Source organism: Rhinolophus sinicus, chromosome 14, assembly GCF_057876585.1.
Source record: "Rhinolophus sinicus isolate RSI-liver-muscle chromosome 14, RSI-T2T, whole genome shotgun sequence".
Lineage (NCBI taxonomy): Eukaryota > Metazoa > Chordata > Mammalia > Chiroptera > Rhinolophidae > Rhinolophus > Rhinolophus sinicus.
Window position 1 is genome coordinate 134,870,349 of NC_142514.1, and position 17,655 is coordinate 134,888,003.

General features: G+C 35.9%; 1 protein-coding gene and 1 non-coding gene across 2 annotated transcripts in view; both read left to right on the forward strand.

Annotated features, from left to right (window-relative positions):
- Positions 1 to 17,655, forward strand: part of TENM4 (teneurin transmembrane protein 4) — a 2,724,551-nt gene that overhangs the window by 1,164,609 nt on the left and 1,542,287 nt on the right. The window lies entirely within an intron of this gene.
- On the forward strand, positions 9,926 to 10,030 carry LOC141572516 (U6 spliceosomal RNA). The gene has a single exon (XR_012497844.1). It is a non-coding gene; the product is annotated as a U6 spliceosomal RNA (small nuclear RNA).

The window sequence follows — 17,655 nt, forward strand, 5'->3', positions numbered from 1 at the left end:
TAATGGGAACAAGTTTGAATCCATTCTCTTTGAGGGGGAATACATCTACTTACTCAGCAAATATGTACCCGTGTTTCCAAAGTCTAGAGGCCTGGTGTAGGTTGTCCTCAGACCCAGGAATGCTTGGTCATGAGACCTAGAAAGGAATGTCGAAGTCACTCATCTGTCCCTGTGGTTGTCCATACACCTTCCAGAGCCATTGCGTCGGTCTCATTTCCTGCCATCCAAGCTGGCCACCTATGGCACCCAAAATAAAGTTGTCACCTTAGAGTTTTTTGTCCACCTTCCTCACTTCTTCATGAGGTTCTGAAGGGGACTCCTGCTTACTCGTTGAGCACCAGTTACCTGTGCTAGTTCATTTAATTCTCACGTTTACATTAAAAAATGAGGGTCTTATCTATATTTATACAGGTTAGAAAAAAATGAAGCTCACAGGTTAAACTGCTTTGCCCAAGATCACAAAAACTAGCCGATGGTATAGCTGTGATTAAAACCTGTCTGATACATGCTTAATATTTCCATCACTACGTGCTTCTTATAGAGAGATCATCCCTGGAAAAGCATTGGTCACTTTCTCCACAATAGAAAGTCTCCCGAGATACTGTCCTCTACAATGGGCTTTGAGGAACCTGGCAATATTTACACCACTATATGGGTGCTGGATTTTAAGGCAAACTCACGTGAGACTATTTCTTTGTGAACGTTGACTCTAGATGCAGTGGTGCCCCATCCAGATTACATAGCTGGTATAGTTAGGGTTCCTCAAGAAAGCATGCATAAATTACAGATTTATATCAGATGGTCACAGGGCATTTTGAACATCACATAATTAAAGAGGTTTTAGGAAATTAAGTATTGCTTTTACGCAATAACTTCCACACTTGAAAAAAATAGCATATATTTTCAAACAAAATGTTATACAAAAATCTAAATACTTAAAACAAAGTAAGATGGAGCTGCTGTGGGAATAGGGTGCATAGTCTGTCATTGGCCACCACCCCCCACCAACCCCAGCTCCTTCCAATATACTTTCTCTGAAGCTTTAGGTCTCCATGGACAAGAGTTTGAAAACTACCTATTAATATCAAGTATTACCTAAATTAGAATGCCTTGGAAGTGTTTACCAATAACATTCACTGTATCAGTAGGATTATTTACAAACTCACTCAAAGATTTATTTTATCTGAATTTGTCAGTCATCACAGAAACATGCCTTTTCTAATCTCTCTGTCTCTCTCTGTCTCTCTCTCTCTCTCTCTCTCTCTCTCTCTCTCTCTCTCTCTCTCTCTCTTTGGGGAAGGAGGTGCATTCAAATGTACTCTTCTGAAGCTTAGGATGTCAGAGCATAGTAGAGGCTAGTTTAGTTGCCACAAAGCTTTAATTCTTATAATTGTCCTATTTCAGGTCTTAAATCATTACATAAGGGGCATTCTCTTTTTCTTGCACTGTGTAGTTCTCTGATTTAAAACTAAAACTGAGACAACGTAACCAACACAAAGGGAACTGACCTTCCTCCCTATAGCCTCATTCCACTATCTAGAACATTCACTACTGCTTAATTAATGTATGCATCCCCAGTCCTAGCTGAAATCCCAAGACCTCCAGCTCAAGACAGTGAGAGAAAATATTTATAAGCCAAACTCCCCAAAACCCAGCAAGTCATAGTCTGCTCCTTACATCTTGCTAGATTTTTTTTAAAAATTTCTTTGAATGTGATCACCTTAACCAAATATAGCCAGTACTGTTTTGATCAATCTGATTAGCCTTTCCTCATAAAGAGAGAACGTAAAAAATGTAAATAAATTATTTTTCTCTAGAAAGAATAACTCTCAATATACAATTACTGAGTTACATGGGGCGAGTCTCTAATTCTCTAAGCTCCAGGTTCCCTTCTTCACTCAGACATTATCAGTGTATATCTTGAGCCAAGACTGCATTCTAAAAGCTGCAAAATGAGGAAATATGTCTAGATTGAGAGTTCTTAATCTGGTCTACAGCCACCAAAGGATACATAAATGATCTTTAGGAACTCTGTGAATACTCTGAAATTATATGCAAAGTTTATATGTCATATAAGTGCATATATATTAATAGGGGAAAATCCAAAACTTTATCATTTTCTCAAAAAGTAATATGTCTGGAAATAGCCGATGCATCCTAAACTGTGCCTCAGGATTACCTACAATGTAAAATACAATTTTGGGGTTCTACTCCAGACTTACTGGTTTAAAGTTGTTGTTTTTTATATGAATGCAGAACAGAAATTTGTAATTTTAATAAACTGCCTAGGAGAGTGTGCCAAGTTATCACTGGTTTATGGACTAGTGAGTTGGGGACAACTGATCACAAAGCAGTGATTTCACAGCGACAATTATAAGATTTGGGATCTGTGTTGAGAGGCTGTGGTTGTTGGCGCTATATATTTCTTCATGAGTCTCAGATGAGGTGATATTTGATTCCTGAACACCAGGTAGAAAAGAGAGGGCACAAATCCTCCTCAATAAACCATCTCTTCATGCTCCGTGTCTTTATTCACGGTCTTCCAATCAAGTATTTTAAATGTAATTGATGTCCAATAAATATTTACTTACTAAATGAATGAACGGGTGGCATATGAAGAGAAACAAAATCCAGATTATATTAATGTCATGACTAAAATTAACAGTCTGTCCTTTAGAAGACCCTCCTAAAGGACAGATTTCCTATGCAGATGAATGAACATATAAACAGCATAAACATTTGTGCCTTCCATCTGAGATAATGAATGAACACTAGATACAAAATGTGAAGCAGCAGTGATGAAAATCCTTTGTTGATGCCCCCAGCAAATAACTAATTCCTCAGCTTGGTTATGTTGTCCGGTCTTGGCTTCAGAGACTGCTTGGTATTTTTCTCCCTCCCATTTCAGAGAGAAGCAACATGGTCGCATAATGTCACATCATTATAATTAAATCACATGTTTGAAATGATTCAGGATGAATACCGTTCGTTGCCATATTTTTTCTCACCTTATGGAGTTAGCCTGTGCCATTACTTAATGTAAATTAGGTTATCACAGTGAAGGAAAACATTTTATTGACAAGTGTATGACTTTGGACAAATTATTTAACAAAGTATTCAAGGCTCAGTTTCCCCCTATACAAAGTGAAGACTATATTTACATACCTGTTAGTGTTGCTATTCAAAAAGTAATGCATGTAAATCAACCAAGCCCAGTGCCCTGAATAGGAATATTTACTATTATTACTACAATAATGAAATATTATTGCTGCAAATGAATTCAATATGCATTTTCATTAAAAAACTACAGTTTGGAGAGACAGAAATATCCGTCACCTACTTTTGTCTCATTATATGAGCAGAAGAAGTGTTGACTCACCTATCTTATGCTACCAGACTGGGGCTTTGAGTAGTTAATTGATTTTGCACAGACAGACAAGGAGCATCCTAGGCCAAGTCAGTACTTCCCGGGCCTTTACCTTATTGTACTACAGTCTGCGGGGCTGGATATCTGTCTGGAAACAAAATAGGTAACAGCATAACAATTATTACAGAAGGGATTCAGGAAAGCAGAGAGCCATGCTGAAATGAAGAGGACGAAGGCAGATGAGTTCATTATTTTGCGTTAAGATAGCAGTATGACCACTTAATTTGTGTCTAAAGGATACAAGAAGATAAAAGCATTTGCTGTGCTGGCAGATAGGCCTGTGTGCTAATCCGGGTTCACACTCTTTATTGTGTGCTCTTGAGTGACTCTCCTCACCTTCTTAGGGTTAGTTTCTTTCATCAAATTCCAAGTGGGGATAACAGTACCTACCTGATGGACTTATTCAATTTAAATTAGAATATATATACATTCATATATATATATATATATATATATATATATATATATATATATATAGTAACCAATAAGTGTTAGCTATTTTCTCATTACTATTTTAATGAACAGTTCACTTCACTTAGAAGAAGCAAACCTGAGTTTGAGATTATACTTTTCACAGCTTTGTCATTTTGGACAATTGAATTTTTCTGAAACTTTGTTTCCTGAGAAAAACATCAGCAATATGAACAATAGCAACCATAATAATACCTGTCCTAACTACATTTTTAAAATGGTAAGTATAGCACAAGTTAATGGATGTAAAATTGCTTTTGAGCAGATAAATTATGATACATACATAAGTAGTTATAAAATATGTTGTAGCATAGAAATCTTTCACTTTTTTTTATTGTTTTCAATTGTTCATGGCTCTGGGCTGCTAGGCTGCTAAAACCAGAGTGTATAAACAAACTATGTTAAATGGTAACCTCTTGCCTTTCACATAGATCCATGCAACATATAAATGAAAGTGCCCTTTGGAGAAACAATTTCCTTATCAAGCCTGAACACACCAGGCCACTGAAATGGGAGCACAAATCATCTGTAGTGGGAAAAGCTTTGCTAATTATGTTCAATAATACTTATGATTTCTTTATGATTGCAAAAGTAATACATGTTCACAGAAAATTAGGAGAATACACACACACACACACACACACAAGGTCAGACACTTAAGTTCACAAACTCATCCTAGAAAAAGTGCTACATACCTCATTGCAGAATATCACTAAGGTCACCTTCGAAGTGCTCCCCTTGGGAAGCTGTGCACCGATGCCAGCACCTAGTCCACCCTTCAAAGCAATTTTGGAACTCTTTTTCTGGAACGGCCATCAGAGCTGTCATCGTATTACCCTTGATGTCCTGAATGTCATCAAAATATCTTCCTTTCAATATTTCCTTTATCTTTGGATAAAGAAAGAAGTCATTGGGAGCCAGATCAGGTGAGTAGGGAGCGTGTTCCAATACAGTCATTTGTTTACTGGCTAAAAACCCCCTCACAGATAGTGCCGTGGGAGCTGGTACACTGTCGTGATGCAAGAGCCATGAATTGTTGGCAAAAAGTTCAGGTCATCTAACTTTTTCATGCAGCCTTTTCAGCACTTCCAAACAGTAAACTTGGTTCACTGTTTGTCCAGTTGGTACGAATTCATAATGAATAATCACTGTGATATCAAAAATAACGTTAGCAACATTGCTGCAACAAGTTTACAAACTTAATTGTCAGACCTCATGTGTGCATGTGTGTATGAGTGTGTGTTTGTTCTTAATCTGGTCTATAGCCACCAAAGGATACATAAATGATGCATGCATACACATATAAATAAACTGATCCCCAGAACCTAGAGAATATCTATTTTGCTCTAAATCTCCAGAGTCATGATGAGAACACTCAAGCTCAGGGAGTTAAAATGATTTATTTTCGTTCTCAGGGACAAAAATTAACAGTAGAGTTGCCTCTCAATGTAATGTAGCATTTCGTAGTTTGTCTGTCATGTGCCCCACATAATTCCAGTTGTTAAACAGTTGGACCTCTCAGTAACACTAAAGGCATGTCCCGTTACCTCCATTGTACAGATGAGTAAACTGTACAGATGTCCCGTTACCTCCATTGTACAGAAGAGTAAACTGAACCTCAAAGAGGTTCAGGGACGTATCCAAAATGATGCAGGGAGAAAATTTGGCCTGTAAATCTAGATCATTTGACTGCAACTCCCAATTCTCTCTAGTAGGTCATCTTACTGAACTTACCCAGCATGGTGGACCAAATATCAGATATGGAAGCAATACAAACATCATGTCCAGGTTCAGACTTTCATAGTGATGTCTGAGAAATAACTGTTTCCACTTATTCAACTAGTAAATTTTAGCTATTATTCAGCTAACCTATTTGTTTCTAGACTTAGTTCCAACTGTGTGAATTTAGACATACAGCCTTACATTTGGGCCTCAGTTTAAATATATAGAAATAGGACATAAATGTATACCCCGTCATTTTGGATGCCCTTGGCCACAGGAATCAATAAAATGGCAACTGTAATAGTTTAACCAATAAATACATGTATTGTCTCACATCACATTACTCAGGATAGAGGGTATTTCCAAGAGTGGCCAATGTCATCAAATACACACCCATACACACACACACAAACACACACACACACACAGTCACACACAAATTTCTGCTCTGCCTAACCAGTATAACAATTCTTATGATCTCACACTATCTGCCCAAGGGCATCTCTTTAAGACAGGCCAGCTATCAGCAGAAATACAAATATCCTTTCTGTAAGTCCCTTCTTAAAGAAAGGTGATAATTTCTAGATATTTCTCAGTAGATTCTCTCTCAGGCCTATTGACCAGGATTGAATCATATACTATTCCAAAACCATTACTGGCATGGCAAATAGTTGTCTTAGGGTATATACACACTCGATTTCAAACAGTTATGCAATTTTGCTCTCTAAAATGCCTGCACATCTTCTGGAAGATTATACTTTTCCTGGCAGAACATAAGAGCCTTTTTCCTCACATTCATATCATACAATTTTCTAATTCTTCCATCTAATAACTATAAAGTAAGCATTCATAGTTGTTGTACGCGCATACACACACACACACGCATACAAATTTTCTGTAAGATTCACAAAATTGCTGAAATTTAAAACACATTTTTCATAAAGCTATGTGGAAAGAACATTCGTATCAGTTGTTGATGGTACTTAAATTAGTACAACCTAAATGGAAACACTTGGGAAATATCTTTCAAAATTCCAGTGTTAGGTATCCTTTGCATTTTAATCAAAGCAATATATATTCCAGATACTGTCAGTACCAGGATATTCATTTAAAAATGTTGGTTGAGAACCTACCATTGACCAGGCAATGTCCAAGTTGTGGGGGGATATATCAGGAACAAAGGAGAAAAATACCCCACCTCTTATGGAGCTTATATTTTGGTACAGCATTATATGTGCCAATAAAGCATTGAATGGTGTCAAAAATAGAGGCCACCACTCGTGCTTAATACACAAAGATACTTTCTAAGCAAAGGACAGCTTCTGTGAGATCAGACTCCTAGAGCATTTTATCACATAACTATAAAATTGTTTAATTAGCCAGCTCTATGTTGAGGAAAAGAAAAAGTACTAGCTGGGAAAGATTTGATGGTTCTGTGGCCATCTCAACAAGCAGACACTAGAACCTCTTTTTAAGCACAACATGAGGAAACTTTGTGAGTATTTGTATTGAAAGATCTTCAAGAGGTATTGTTGAAATTAGAAGAAACAATATTTGTGTCTGCTTGTATCATGTGTAACATGTCCCTGACAGGAGATATAAGAAAATAACAACTACCGTCTAAGGAGGTGGAGGCAGGGGAATTGGGTACCTTTGGGACTGGAAAGGGAGGAAGACTTTTCTCTATAAATGCCATTTTGTAACTATGGTATTTGAAAATATATATTTATTACTTAATTAAATTTTAAATTTTAAAATATAGTATATATTATTGTGTGTTTGTCATTGTAAAAAATATGCATTTATTTTACTATTACTGTTATTGAAAAATCTCGATTTATACGTAGCCATTATTTTTTTCTGATATGTAAAAGGTATTTTATATTCTGAATATTATTTCTATTAATTTGGGTCATTGAAGTATTTTTACCCATCTCTTATTCATCTATGATGTTCTTTGTCCAATAGAAAACTTTAGTTTTAATCAAATACAGGAAATTTTCTTTAAACTTCTTTTTTGTTTTGTTTTGTTTTGTTTTTGTTATTTGTTTGTTTAAAAACTCCTGCCAAACCCCAAACCATAAAAGCAATCAGGCAGTTTCATGAACTTTATATTATTTTGAAGCCATTTGTAATTTATTGTCATGTGTACTTTAAGAAACAGCTTGAACTCCATTTTTCCTAACACATTCTACTGAAATAATCGATTGTTGATCCCCTGGTGTGTGATGCCTGCACTGGGTCCATTCAAGCCCCAAAATGGTGGTCAATCCGTGGTTAATCCATCATCATCACCATTAAGCCTCAGGACGGTCCATCCTTTCCCGGTGGTTCTTTCCCAGCCTTTTGTAGATTCCTCACAGACATGTTCTCATCAAAACTCATCTGAAGACTCTGGGGACCCTCTGCAGATCTTTAGTGTTCTTTCTGGGCAGCTCTCTCCTCTCCAGGAAGGTGTACTGAAAACTCTAGCCACTGTGGCACCCAGACTCTCAGCTTTGGTTCCTCAACTCAAGATGTCCACAGCTCCCCCTGGGTCCTCCCTCTCAGTGCTGTTGCCTGGAAGCTCTCTCCACGCAGAGTGGGGAAGCAACCACATGGCTCGCCATGTTTTTCAACAACCAGGGATACTGGTCCTATACTGCCTGATGTCCAAGGTCTGAAAACCCTTGTTTCCTATTTTTATGTCTCTTCTGTCGGGTGTTTCAGACAGGAAAATAAGTCCAATTCCTGTTACTCCATCTTGGTTGGAAGCAGAAGTGTCCTATACTATTTCTTAATTTGTGATTAGGTGAGTTGCCCACCTTGTTCTTATTTTTCAATATAATCTTATTTTTTACTGTACTTTTAGGACATTTTTCTATGGTCCTCCAAAAACCCCCACTGGAATTTTGAGTAAAAGTGTATTAAATTGATAGATTAAATGGGGGGGGGGTAGTATTTTTTCATAAGATTAAATAGTTATCTCCATACATATTGTAAGAGTATTTATTTAGGTCTTTTTTTAAGTCTTTTATTGGAACTGTACATTTTTTAAATCTTCTTAAAGTGATTATCTATTCTTTATTTAATTCTTAGATGCTTGAGAGTATTTTTGGTAATGTTGTAAGTGTTCTCATTTCCTGCTGCATTTTATGATTGGTTATTGGTATAGAGGGACACTCTTGATTGCATATATTGAATGTGTAGTCAGAAGTTTTGTTTATGTTTTCTAATTAGTTTCAACAGTTTTTCTGCTGATCCTCTTTGATATCCTACCTACATCATACTATCATCTGTATCTAATTGTACTTTTGATTCTTCCTTTTTAGTCTTTAAATTTCTTATTCCTTTTACTCTTGTTACTGAATTGTGCACCGCTCAGTGCACACTGAACAATGTTAGTGACAGATGGAATATCTATCATGTCCCTAACTTAAAAGGAAGTTGTCTTGTATTTTCATGTATAAGTGTGATGTTTTCTTTTTGTTATTAGTAGGTAGCCATTATCAAGTAAAGGAAGTTATCCTAGAGATGCTTTTTATTTCATCATATAGAGACATTGAATTTTATCATTTTTTTCTAAATATACTGAGATGCTCATTTTGTAATGCAGTGAATAATATCAATACATACTCTGACATTGAAATATTCCTACTGAGCATTAATTGTGTGTGGACATGCTTATATATTTTGTTTTGTTCCTTTGTTTTTGTGATGTCTATTTCAAAAGACAAGAATTAATTTCCCTCATTTCTATTTGCATCAGCAGGAGAGGTGAGCAATCGTGGTAGGCTCTACTACAGATTTTTAGCCTCTACTCCAGCACCAGCAACCAAATACTTGAATGAAGTGGTTTAAGATCTTTGGACATAGTTGTCCTCTTCTATACAAATCAAGATAGTGATGAAAGACAGGAATAAACTTCTCTGATGCGTTGACTTATCAGCTCTTGAGAAGTTTGCATAGATATTCAATCAGGATTTCTTTTGTAGTCTCTTTGTTTTTGTTTCTCAGTGACATTCATCCCTACATCCTCACCTCTCTCCTCAAGCCTCACCTTCTTGACACACTTTCAGGTCTTTTCATGCTTTCAGGTTTGTGCATAGATGATACCTTCTGTGTAGCACAACCTTCTTGTTTCAGTTAGAATTATTGGATTAACAATGACTCTGCCTCTTGCTAGATTAAGAAAATTAAAATTCATTGGAAAGATATGGAGTAGTTCACAACAGAGACAGAGAGGAACCAGAGCCATGCTGCAAGTATGGGAAACAGGAAACCCTTGACCATCTTATGCAGGTGCCACATAACAAATCTACTCCAGTGCTCACTTTGGCGGCCCATACACTAAAACTGGAATGATAGTGAGATGATTAGCATGGCTCCTGTGCAAACATCACATGTAAATCTGAGGTATTCCATATTTTTCTTTATTGTATACTTAGAAGTTGCTAAGAAACTAGATCTTAAATGTCCTCACAACAAAAAGGAAATGACAATTATGTGGCATGATAGAGGTGTTAGTTAACACTGTGGTGGTAATCGTATTGCAATATATAAATGTATCAGATCAACACATTGTATACCTTAAATTTACACATCATTATATGTCAATTATATTTCAATTAAAAATAATTTTCCTTTTTTGGGTAACAACTTTATTAAAATATGTATAACATACATAGAATCAATTTATTCATTTAAAATATACAGTTTACTGATTTTTAGTATATTCAGAGTTGTGCAATCATTGCCACAGTCAACTTTAAAACATTTCATCACCTCAAAAAGAAATTCCATACCCTTTAGCTCTCACCCCCTAACCCCTTATAACCACTGCTCCCCCCGTCACCCTAAGCAGTCACTAATCTACTTTCTGACTCTTTGGTTCACCTGTTCTGGACATTTCATGCACAGTCATGCACCACATAACGGTATTTCAGTCAGCGACACAATGTATACATGATGGTAGTCCCGTAAGATTATAAAGAAGCTGGGTTTCCTGTAAGCAATGGAAGGATACATGGTTGGTGAGGGTTGTTTTTTCTCTGATGGGAGCAGTATCTGTGGTGCTTGGCATTAGATTCCTCCTCATTCACAACACCTCGATTTTGAGTGTACAGATTAAATTCTAGTCAGTCACTGACCAGTTTCAGTGCAGAGTAGCCTGTCCCCACAGCACTACCTATGCAGAGGGCGCTACAACCCTCCCGGATCTAGCTTGATGGTCTTCAGAGTACAGTGCTGTACATTCTTTGTTAAGGATCTAAGGCCCTACACAAGGACACAGGTCCACAGGAGCTACCTTAACAATTTCAAGTGTCACTGCCACTTCAGTAGGAGCTTTCTGTGGTAGTGTGGCGTCAGCCTGTCCCTGTACTTTGGAAACATTTTCAGGTTGTAATGATGTGAAGCATAAGGAAGTTTTATTTCTTCCATCAGTTCAAGGCCAGAGAGTGTCCTTAGTGGCAGATCGGGTCATTGCAGCTAAACTCCAAATATTGATTCCTCAGTTTTACATCCTCTCCATGTTAAACACCATCTTTTTTTATGAATACCCCAAAGTTCCTTAATCTGACTATTGTTCCCACATGGACTAGCCAGACTACATTGTCATGACAATCTCCTACGTTCCTTTCTCTCTCTTGACTTCCTATTCCTACTGATCCTCAGGCCACCTTTTCGCTCCCTTCTGACAGTCACTATTGCGATGATCTTCACCTTACCCTGCCAGTTTCTCCTCAATATTTCCAGTCTGTCCAGTCCTCATCCTTTTTCATGGCATAGCATCAGCAGCTTTGATGTTTTATTTCCAACTCTGTTGGAAAGAAGCAGGAGAAAGGCTCCTGGGACAGTGTTTATAAGTCTATCGTAGTGTACAGTGGTGGCCTAGGCCTTCACATTCACTCACCACTCACCCACTGACTCACTCAGACCAACTTCCAGTTCTGCCATCTCTAGCCATGGTAAATACCCTCTAAAGGTATGCCATTTTTATATTTTATACCACATTTTACTGTACTTTATCCATGTCTACATATGTTTAGATACACAAATACCACTGTGTTACAGTTGTCTAAAGTATTCAGTACAGTAACATGCTGTACAGGTTTGGATTATAGAAACAGGAGGCTACACCATACAGCCTAGGTGTGTAGTAGCTATGCCATCTAGGTCTGTGTAAGTACACGCTATAATGTTCACACAATGATCAAATCAGCAGATGCATTTCTCAGAAAACATCCCTGTCATTAAATAATGCATGACTATGAATGGAATCATACCATATGTGGCCACAAGGACTTGAAGTTTCTTTATATGATCTGGATACAAATTGTTCTAAGTCAGGTATATAATTTGCAAACATGATTTCCCAAGTATGCAGTCTTTTGGTTCTTTTAACAGTGCCTTTTGAAAAGCAGAATTTTTTTTAAATGAAGGTAACATTGGTTTCCAGACTTTTGATGGTGATCACAATGTAGTTGTCAAATTATAATGTTGTACTCCTGAAACTTATATCATCTTATAAACAAATGTTACATCAATAATATTTTACAATGAAAAACTATATTTTTTCCAAATGATTTTTTCATCACTTTGTTACTCTGTTTAAGATTCAAAATCCCTAAAGAAGGATTGTAACTGGTCTTGGTTATATCATGTTCTCCACCACCCCTTGATGGGGTCAGGATACCTTGACTTAACATCCCACCAAGACTGATCACAAACTTGGAGAAACCATATTCTAAAGGAAGGTGTTTCATTTTGGAAGGAATGGGTTCAGTCAAAGCCCCAAACAAAAAATGCCCGCTGCATTTCCCCACATCATTGTCTGGTTAACCCCTATTTACTTATTTTGCTCTTTTTTAATTAGTTTCAGGTATACAAAACAAGATAGTAGACATTTACACACCTCACAAAGTGATAACTCCAACAGTCTACTACCCATCTGATACTGTAAATAGCTATTACAATACTGTTGACAATACTCCACATACTATACTTTACATCCCATGACCATATATATGTATGGTCATATATATATACACATATATATATGTATGTATAAAATAGTGGACATTCAGTACTTTTTTATATATTTCAGGTGTACAGCACAATAGCTAGGCATTCACATAATTTAGGAAGTGATCCCCCCAATAAGTCTAGTACGCATCTGACATCATACATAGATTTTACGTTATCGACTGTATTACCCATGCTGTATTTCACATCCCCATGACTATTTTGTGACTGCCCATTTTTACTGCCTAATTCCTTCACCTTTCTCACCTATCCATCCAATCCCCCTCCTATCTAACAGCCATCAATTTGTTGTCTATAAGCCTATTTGTGGTTTATTTGCTCATTTATTCTATTCTTTAGATTCCACATATAAATGAAGTCATATGATATTTGCCTTTCTCTGTCTGACTTATTTCACTTAGCATAATATCCTCTAGGTCTATCCATGTTGTTACAAATGGTAAGATTCCATTCTTTTTTTAGCAGAATAATACTCCATTGTATAAATGTACCACAATTTCTTTATCCAGTCATCTGTTGAGGGACATTTTGGTTGTTTCCATATCTTGGCTATTGTGAATAGCACTGCAGTAAGCATAGGGTTGCATATATTTTTTTCAAATTAGTGTTTTGGATGTTTTGGGATAAATACCCACAAGTGGAATGGCTGGGTCACAAGATAGTTCTATTTCAATTTTTTAAGGAACCTCCATACTGTTTGCACAGTAGCTGCACCAATTTTTAGTCTCACCAAGTGTGCAAAAGGGTTCTCTTTTCTCCACATCCTCACCAACACTTGTTGTTTGTTGATTTATTGGTGATAGCCATTCTGACAGGAGTGAAGTGGTATCTCATTGTGGTTTTTATTTGCATGTCTCTGATTAGTAATATTGAGCATCTTTTCATGTCTATTGGCCATATGTATGTCCTCTTTGGAGAAATATCTATCCAGGTCCTCTGCCCATTTTTTAATTGGATTGTTTTTTTAGTTGGTGTTGAGTTGTATGAGTTTTTATAAATTTTTGTGTTAATCCCATATCAAATATATGATTGGCAAATATCTTCTCCCACTTTTTGTTGTTGTTGATGGTTTGCTTTGCTGTGAAAAAACTTTTAATTTACTGTAGTCCCACTTGTTTATTTTGTTTCCCTTGCCTGAGGAGATGTATCAGTGAAACTGCTACCAAGGGTAATGTCTGAGAGTTTACTGTCTATATTTTCCTATAGGAGGTTTATGGTTTCAGGTCTTACATGTAAGTCTTTAATCCACTTTGAATTTATTCTTGTATATGACATAAGAAGGTGATCCAATTTCATTTTTTTTTTTTCATATATCTGTCCTTTTTCCCAGCATCATTTATTGAATAGAGTGTCTTGAGGAACGGATTTATTTCTGGATTCTCTGTTCTGTTCCATTGATCTATGTGTCTGTTTTTATGCTGATACCATGTTTTTTTGAATACTATAGCCTTGTAATATAATTTGATATCAGGTGGCTTGCTACCCCCAGCTTTGTTCTTTCTCAGGCTTGTCATGGCTATTTGAGGTCTTTTATAGTTCCATTTAAATTTCAGAATTATTTGTTCTAGTTCTGTGAAAAAAATGCTATTGGTATTTTGATAGAGATTGCATTGAATCTGAAGATTGCTTTGGGTAGTATGGACATTTTAACTGTATTAATTCTTCCTATCCATGAGCATTGTATATGTTTCCATTTATTTGTATCTTCTTTAATTTCTCAATTAAATGTCTTATAATTTTCTGAGCATAGGTCTTTTGCTTCTTTGTTTAAATTTATTCCTAAGTTGTTTTTTGTTTTTGTTTGTTTGTTTTTCTATGTAATTGTGAATGGGATTGTTTTCTTAATTTTTCTTTTTGATAATTTGTTATTGTTGTATACAAATGCAACTGATTTTTGGATATTAATTTTTTATTTTGCTACTCTACTAAATTTATTTATCAGTCCTAATAGATTTTTGGTGGAATCTTTTGGGTTCTCTATAAATAGTACCATACCATCTGCAAATAATTGCAGTTTTACTTCTTTTCCCATTTGGATTACTTTTATTTCTCATTCTTGTCTGATTGCTGTGACTAGAAATTCCAGAACTATGTTGAATAAAAGTGGTAAAAGTGGGCATCCTTGCCTTGTTCCTGATCTTAGAAGAGAATGCTGTAAGCTTTTGTCCATTTAGTATAATAGTAACTGTGAGTTTGTCATATATGACCTTTATTATCTTGAGATGTGTTCCCTATATTCCCACTTTGCTGAGAGTTTTTATCATAAATCGATGCTGGATTTTGTTAAATACATTTTCTGCATCTATTGATATGACCATATGATTTTTATTTTTTATTTTGTTTACGTGCTGTATCATGTTAATTCATTTGCAGATATTGAACCAACTTTGCATACCAGGAATGAACCCCACTTGATTGTGGTGTATGATCATTTTAATGCATTGCTGAATTCAGTCTGTTAGTATTTTGTTAAGGATTTTTGCATCTATGTTCATCAAGGACATTGGCCTATAATTGTTTTGTTTTGTTTGTTTGTTGTTTGTTTGTTTTTTGTAATGTAATTATCTTGTTTTGGAATCAGAGTAATGGTGGCCTCATAAAATGAGCTTGGGAGGCTTCCCTCCTCTTGACTTTTTTGGAATAGTTTGAGAAGAACAGGTGTTAAGTGTTTTCTAAATGTTTGGTAAAATTCACCAGTGAATTCATCTGGTCGAGGACTTTTGTTTGTTTAGAGCCTGTTGATAACTGATTAGATTTTGTTAGCTTTGATTGAGCTGTTCAGATTTTCTGTTTCTTCTTGATTTAGCCTAGGAAGATTGTATGCTTCTAGGAATTTATCCATTTCTTCCAGATTACCCAATTTGTTGGTGTATAGTTGCTTGTAGTGTGTGTGTGTGTGTGTGTGTGTGTGTGTGTGTGTGTGTGTGTATATGTCTTTGTGTTTCTGTGGGTTTTGTTGTCACTTCTTTTTTCATTTCTGATTTTATTTATTTGGATCCTCTCTCTTTTTTTCTTGATGAGTTTGTCAATTTTGTTTGTTTCTTTTCAAAAAATAGCTCTTGGTTTCATATATATACATATATATGGCCTCTATTTCGTTTCATATATATATACATATATATTCATATATATATATGGCCTCTATTTCGTTTACTTCATTTACTTCCACTGTGATCCTTGTTATTTTCTTCCTTGTACCCATTTTGGGCTTCATTTGCTGTTCTTTTTCTAGATCCTTAACTGTAAAGTTAGACTGTTGATTTGAGATTTGTCTTCTTTCTTTAGGTAGGTCTGCATTACTATGAATTTCCCCCTTAGGACTGCTTTTGCTGTGTACCATAGATTTTGGGTCATTGTGTTTTCATTTTCATATGTCTCAAGGTATCTTTTGACTTCTTCCTTGATCTCTTCGTTGTCCCATTCATCATGTAATAGCATGTTATTTAGTCTCCATGTGCTTGTGTTTTTCAGTTTTGTTTTGTTTTTCTTGTAATTGATTTCTGGTTCATACCATTATGATCAGAGAAGACACTAGGTGTGATTTTAATCTTCTTAAATCTGTTGAGACTTGTTTTGTGGCTTAACATATGGTCTATCTTGGAAAATATTCCATGTGTACTTGAAAAGAATGTATATTCTGCTGCTTTGGGGTGAAATACTCTAAAAGTATCAATTAAATTCATCTGATCTAGTGTGTCATTTAAGGCCACTGTTTGTGTGTTGATTTTCGGTCTGGAAGATCTGTTCATTGGTGTCAGTGGGGTGTTAAAGTCCCCTACTATGATTGTGTTACTGTTGATCTTTGCCTTTATGTCAGTCTATTCCATATATATATATGTATGTTTTTAGTTGCTCCTATGCTGGGTGCATGAATGTTTACTAGGGTTGCGGCCTCTTGTTTGATTGATCGCTTTATTATTATGCAATGTCCTCTTTGTCTTTTATTATAGTCTTTGATTTAAAGTTTATTTTGTCTGATATAAGTATTGACTACCCCAGCTTTTTTCTCATTTCCATTTGTGTGAAATTTTTTTTTTCCATCCCTTTACTTTCATCTGTGTGTGTCTCTCAATCTGAGGTAGGTCTTTTGTAGACAGCATATGCATGGGTCTTATTTTCTTATCCATTCAGTTACCCTGTGTCTTTTGATTGAGACATTTAATCCATTTACATTTAAAGTGATTATTGATAGGCACATAGTCATTGCTGTTTTATTATTCATAATTTTGATCTTTATTTGTTTTTTGTTTTCTTATAATACTGACTTGGTGGTAATGAATTCCTTTAGCTTTTTCGTGCCTGGGAAGCTCTTTAGCTCTCCTTTAATTTTAGGTGATAGTCTTGCTGGGTAGAGTAGTCTTGGTTGTAGGCCTTTGTTTTTCATCACTTTGAATATTTGCTGGCACTTCCTTCTGGCCTGCAACTCTTCTGTTGAGAAATCAGCTCATAGTCTTATGGGAGCTCCCTTGTAACTAGTCGTCTTTCTCTTGCTCCTTCTAGGATTCTCTCTTTGTCTTCAACCTTTGCCATTTTAATTATGATGTGTCTTGGTGTGGGCTTGTTTGGGTTCATCTTACTTGGGACTCTCTGTGCTTCCTTGGCTTGTATGTCTATTTCCTTCCCCAAGTTAGAGTAGTTTTTGGTCATTATTTCTTCAAATATGTTCTCAGTCCTTGCTCCCTCTCTTCTCTTTCTGGTACTCCTATGATGCAAATGATGTTATGCTTGATGTTGTCCCAAAAGTCCCGTAAACTACCTTCATTTTATTTGTTTGTTTCTTTGTTTGTTTGTTTCATTTAATTATTTTTTTTTCCTTTTTGCTGTTCCAATTGTGTGCTTTCTACTACCTTGTTTTCTAAATTGCTGACTCAGTTCTCTGCTTCATATATTCTTTTGATTCTTTCTAGTGTATTCTTCATTTCCATTATTATATTATTCATTTCTGACTGGTTATTTTTTATGGTTTCTATGCTTACTATCTCTTTGCTGAAATTCTCACACATGAGCTG